The sequence below is a fragment of the Pipistrellus hanaki genome (assembly GCF_964339955.1).
Source record: "Pipistrellus hanaki genome assembly, chromosome: 18".
NCBI classification, from domain to species: Eukaryota; Metazoa; Chordata; class Mammalia; order Chiroptera; family Vespertilionidae; genus Pipistrellus; species Pipistrellus hanaki.
The window spans coordinates 12,923,717-12,930,000 of NC_140520.1; the positions used below are offsets into that span (position 1 = coordinate 12,923,717).

A 6,284-nucleotide genomic window follows, 5' to 3' on the forward strand; every position below is an offset into this window, starting at 1 on the left:
GGCCGCCCCTCCGCGGCCCGCCCTCCCCTCCGCGCTGGCGCCACCCCGCCCTCCCGCCCGGATCCGGGGGCGGCGGGGCCGGAGCCTCCGCGGAGGCGGGTCCGGGGGGCACGTCCGTCCGGGAGGAAGCGGCAGCCGCTGCACGTGCGGGCCGGCCGCGCCCCGGAGCGGAGCACACCCCCCTGAGCGCGCCCCACTCAGCGCCCCGCACTCAGCGCCCTCACTGAGCGCCCCCCCCGAACGCCCCTCCCAGCGCCCTCACTGAGCGCCCCCCCCGGACGCCCCCCCCCGAGCGCCCTCACTGAGCGCCCCCCCCGAACGCCCCTCCCAGCGCCCTCACTGAGCGCCCCCCCCCCGAGCGCGCCCATCGAGCGCGCCCCCACCGAGCGCGCCCCACCGAGCGCCCCCCCCTGAGCGCGCCCACCGAGCGCCCCCCCCGAACGCCCCCCCCGGCGCCCTCACTGAGCGCCCCCCCCCCGAGCGCCCCCCCCAGCGCCCTCACTGAGCGCCCCCCCCTGAGCGCGCCCACCGAGCGCACCGCCACCGAACGCACCCTCTGAGCGCGCCCCCTCTGAGCGCGCCCCCACTGAGCGCCCCCACCGAGCCGCCCCCTGAGCGCCCCCACTGAGCGCCCCCACCAAGCGCCCCCCTGAACCCCCCCTGAGCTCGCCCCCCCTGAGCGCCCCTCCCTGAGCGCCCCCACCGAGCGCGCCCCCTCTCAGCACGCCCCCACTTCTGCGCTCCGCCGGGACCCGCCCGCTGCCGTCAAATGCGCTCGGTGTGCGCCACGTGCTTCTCTCCCACCCTGAAAACAGCCCCACTTCTCTCCCCCACCCCACCCCAGAGCCAGGCGAGCCGGTCCGCTCCCTCCACGCTCTCTGGGAACGTTACTCTTTGGGGGTGTGTGTGCTTTTTTGGGGGGTGCTGTGCCTAATAAGACTGGGTGCAGCCGGCAGTGCTCACTGGCTCCAAGGCCGGGGATCCCCGGGTCACCCTCCCGGAGCGCCGCCTGGCGCCTCCAGGACCGGGCTCTCCCCGCGGGGGATCGGCGGCCGGAGGGGCACCTCGCCCTGCGCCCCCGGGGCCTGGAGGAGGCGGGTGTGAGGCGATGAGGCGCCGGGGGCGGCGTCGGGGCGGTGGGGTGGCTGCACTGGGCCGGGAGAGGAGAGGCGAGCCAAGGCTGGTTGTGGGTTCCAAGCCCCGGGCTGCAGGGGGAGGAGCGGTGGGGACCCGGGGGTGGAGGCAGTTGTGGGACTTGCACCCCCATGACCATCCAAGTTGGCAGGGGGCACTGTTCCCCAAGGGCTGGTCGCTGGCTTCACCCCTGGGGCCTCTGAGAGGTTTTTGGTGGGGATGGAGGGGGTGGGGGGTGGGAGCGGACAGCAGGGACTGAAGCTGTTCAGGTGCGGAGTTCTGTTAGAACTGTGGGTCACTCTACGTTACAAGAGGTCTCTGCCACCACCCTACTGCTGGAAGCAATAGTGTTGTTTTTTAAAAATATATATATTTTTTATTGATTTTTTTACAGAGAGGAAGGGAGAGGAATAGAGAGTTAGAAACATCCATCAGAGGAAAACATTGATCAGCTGCCTCCTTGCACACCTCCCATTGGGGATGTGCCCGCAATCAAGGTACATGCCCTTGACCGGAATTGAATCTGGGACCCTTGAGTCCGCAAGCCGACACTCTATCCACTGAGCCAAACCGGTTTCGGCAGCAATATTGGTTTTTAGCTTAAAAAAAATTAGTGTGGCCGAAACTGGTTTGGTTCAGTGGATGGAGCATTGGCCTGCGGACTGAAGGGTCCCAGGTTCGGTTCCGGTCAAGGGCATGTACCTTGGTTGTGGGCACGTCCCCGGTGGGAGGTGTGCAGGAGGCAGCTGATCGATGGTTCTCTCTCATCCATGTTTCTAGCTCTCTATCCCTCTCTCTTCCTCTCTGTAAAAAATCAATAAAATATATTTTTTAAAAATTAGTGTGCCACAGAGGCTCATATACTACGTTTTAAATCCTCACTGCAGGCCCCGGGGACTGAGGGATCCTGGCCACCCCGGGCTTCATTGGTGAGCACTGCTTTGTGAGCCGGCATGGCAAAAGAAAAAATGTTTCTTTTTTTAAAAAAATAAATTTTTATTGATTTTTTTTTTTACAGAGAGGAAGGGAGAGGGATAAAGAGCTAGAAACATCGATGAGAGAGAGACAGGGATCAGCTGCCTCCTGCACATGCCACATTGGGGATGTGCCCGCAACCAAGGTACATGCCCTTGACCGGAACCTAACCTGGGACCCTTCAGTCCGCAGGCCAATGCTCTATCCATTGAGACAAACCGGTTTCCGCGAGAAAATGTTTCTTGACTTTTATTTATTTTTATTTTTTATTTTTTTTAAATATGTTTTTATTGATTTTTTACAGAGAGGAAGGGAGAGAGATAGAGAGTTAGAAACATTGATGAGAGTCATCGATCAGCTGCCTCTTGCACACCCCCTACTGGGGACGTGCCTGCAACCAAGGTACATGCCCTTGACCAGAATCGAACCTGGGACCCTTCAGTCTGTAGGACAGCGCTCTATCCACTGAGCCAAACTGGTTTTGGCTGTTTCTTGACTTTTAAAGAGAAGTTTTATTGCGATAATAACTGGCATACCATAAAGCTCACGTTTTCAGTGTGTGATTAAAAATATGGAACATGTTTACAGCACAGCCACTGTTAGAACATTATGTCGTCACCTCCGACGGCAGCCTTGGGCCTCTTAGCAATTACCACCCATCCCATCTCCTCCTTCCCACCCCAGGCAGCCGCTAATCTACTTTCTACTGCTACAGGTTTGTCTGTTTTGGACTTTGCATGTGAGTGGAATCCTACAACATGTGGTCTTGGTGTCTGGATTCTTTCCTTCAGCATCAGGTTTTTGAGACTCCTCTGTGTTGTAGTATTTGTTAATGCTTTGTTCCTTTTGTGTTGCTGAAGAATGTCCCGTGGTATGGATAGACCGCATTTTATTGGTTCCTTCACGTGTCAGTTGTTGGGCATTTGGGTGGTTCCCACTTTGGAGCTGTGCTCCCACCACGGCTGCTGTGAACACGTCTTTGTGTAGACGTGCGTTTTAATTTCTCTCGAGGGTATACCCACGCGTGGAATTGCTGTGTCACGTGGAATTCTCTGTATTTTTGCAGAGTGACTGCACCATTTTACCTTTCTGCTGGCAACGGGAGGGTTCCTGTTTCTCCACATCCTCAACACGTCATTATTGCCGTCCTTTTTATTATGCCCATCACAGTGAGCGTGAGGTGGTGTCATTGTGGCTTATTTATTTAATCCTCACCTGAGGATATTTTTTCCATTGATTTTTATATTTTTATTTAAAAAAAATTTTTATTGCCCTAACCAGTTTAACTCGTGGGTAGAGCATTGGCTAATGGACTGAAGGGTCCCAGGTTCGATTCCAGTCAAGGGCATATACCTTGGTTTCGGGTCAAGGGCATGTATCTTGGTTTCTGGCACATCCCCAGTAAGGGGTATGCAGGAGGCAGCTGATCGATGTTTCTTTATTTTTTTTTTTAATTTATTTTTTTATTTTTTATTTTATTTTTATTTACTTATTTTTTATGATCGATGTTTCTAACTCTCTATCCCTCTCCCTTCCTCTCTGTAAAAACATCAATAAAGCATATTTAAAAATATGTGTGTTATTGGTTTCATAGAAGGGAGAGGGGGAGAGAGAAAGAAATATCAATAATGAGAATCATTGATGGGTTGCCTCCTGCACACCCTACACTGGGGATCGAGCCCGGAACCCAGGCATGTGCCCTGACTGGGAATTGAACCATGATCTCCTGGTTCATAGGTCAACACTCAAACCACTGAGCCATGAGGGCCGGGCTCCATTGATTTTTAGAGAGAGTGGAAGGGAGGGGGAGAAACAGGGAAAGAGAAACATTGATATACATGAGACCCACTGATTGCCTGCCTCCTGCTCACAGCTGGGCTGGGACCTGGGGTCAGGGACCAAATCTGTAAGGCAGGTATGTACCCTTGACCTGGGAATTGGAATCAAACCCGAGACCCCTCCCCGACGGCCAGGGATCTAACCACTGAGCGACACTGGCCAAGGCTGTCATTGTAGTTCTGATTTGCATTTCCCAAATGCCCAGTGATGCTGAGCATCTTTTTGTGGGCTTCCTGGCCATGTGTATGGCTTTGGAGAAATGTTGATCAGGATGTTGGTCCACTTTCTCATTGGTTTCTTTTATCTTGTTATTGAATGATACAGGTTCTTTATATAGTCTCTGTCTTTTTAAAAACACAGATAAGATGTTTCTCCAGGCCAAGTGGAAACTCCCTGGAGAGTGGTGTTGTCTGGATTCCAAAAACAGGGTTCTCCCTTAATGAGCGTAGATCGCTATCTTGGGCAAATGACCAGATTATTGTTTTGGGAGCCTCCGGGAACTCCTCTGTACAATGGGGTAATAATGGGGTGATAACGTACAGCTCTTAGGGCTTCTAGCGAGGACCCCATGTGCAACGTATAGGAGCTGTTAGCACCTGGCCTGGCCGGCCCTTAAAGTAAGGCGACCAGATGTCCCGATTTTGGCGGGACAGTCCCGATTTTTAACAATTTGTCCCGCGTCCTGTGGCATTTTAAAAACGTCCCGAGATTGCCAAAACCGGTTTGGCTCAGTGGATAGAGCATTAGCCTGTGGACTCAAGGGTCCCAGGTTCTATTCTGGTCAAGGGCATGTACCTTGGTTGTGGGCACATCCCCAGTGGGGGGTGTGCAAGAGGCAGCTGATCGATGTTTCTCTCTCATCGATGTTTCTGGCTCTCTATCCCTCTCCCTTCCTCTGTAAAAAATCAATAATAAAAAGAAAGTCCTGAGATTTTTTACAATTTTTAACAAATTGTTAAAAATCGGGACTGTCCCGCCAAAAGCGGGACATGTGCTCACCTTACAGTAGACTTTTCTGAGGATTCCATGAAGTTGGGACAAACACCCACAACCCTGATTCTGCCCGCACACCCCTCTCTGTTTTTATTTCCCTATACCAACGCCTTTTAATTACCTTCATTGCTTCTGGTTCTATTTAAAGTTAGCTGCAGCGAAAGCTGTGGTTTCCTGCGACAGCTGGGAACAATTGAGAGAGCTACCATTTTCTTTGAAAATTTAATGTTTTAATTACACGTGTTAAGCAAAGGAAAGAAAAAACCCATTTCATAGGACGTTGACAGCCTTCGTGTCTGTAGGAAAAGAACCAAGGCGTCCTTCAGGGTCACAGACCCGGGTTCCTCAATATCTTTTTTTTTTTTTTTTTTAATATATTTTATTGGTTTTTTACAGAGAGGAAGAGAGAGGGATAGAGAGTTAGAAACATCGATGAGAGAGAATCAGCTGCCTCTTGCACACCCCCTACTGGAGATGTGCCCGCAACCAAGGTACATGCCCTTGACCGGAATCGAACCTGGGACCCTTCAGTCCGCAAGCCGACGCTCTATCCACTGAGCCAAACCCGTTTCGGCCTCAATATCTTTTATAGCCGTAAGGACATCATTTGATGTCCTTGAACTTGGCCTTTCCCTTCTGTAGAATGAGAAGTCCGTGCTCCTCGGGGTCATAGGAAAGGACCTGCGAGATGCATACCGTGAGAACCAATGGCCACTGTTTACTGAGCTCTGGACCCGGGGCAAGGGCGTGAAGCACAGCACCGCCCGCCCCCCTGGTGATGGCGGGCAGAGGGCTCACTGGACAGGAAATGTGCCCAGGCTCTGGGCTGGACCTGAACCCCTTCCCTACAAGCGAAGGCCCCGTGCTCACCACACGCAGGCTCCCGAGCGGAGGTGGTGTTTTTCAGTATTTTTGTCTGTTAATCCTCACTGAGGACATTTCCCCCCCATTGATTACTAGAGAGAAGGAGGGAGGGAGGGAGAGGGAAAGAGAAAAACACTGATGTGAGAGAGACACATCCGATTGGTTGCCTCCCATACTTGCCTCCCATACTAGGATCAGGGATCAAACCTGCCATCCAGGTACATGCACTTGACTGGGAATGGCACGGGAGACCCTTCGGTGTGTGGGCAGATGCTCTAACCACCTACCCACACCGGCCAGGGCGAGATGGATGTGGTTTTCAATGTGCTCGTGGTGACCGTTTTCTGTTCGCTGTGATAACGGATCTCCACGTGTTTCGTTCGGAGGGCCTCCGGGTCGGTGAACAAGTGGAGGTCTGGGGGGAGGGGCTCGCCTGGAGGGCCTGCAAGCTCTGCGCCCGCTCCCCAGACCCCGCCTTA

General features: G+C 53.5%; 1 protein-coding gene across 1 annotated transcript in view; it reads left to right on the forward strand.

Moving 5' to 3' along the window:
• The window catches only part of TDRD10 (tudor domain containing 10), a gene marked incomplete at its 5' end in the record, with an annotated part of 28,790 nt that overhangs the window by 464 nt on the left and 22,042 nt on the right, over positions 1-6,284 (forward strand). The gene's annotated exons all lie outside the window — the stretch shown is intronic.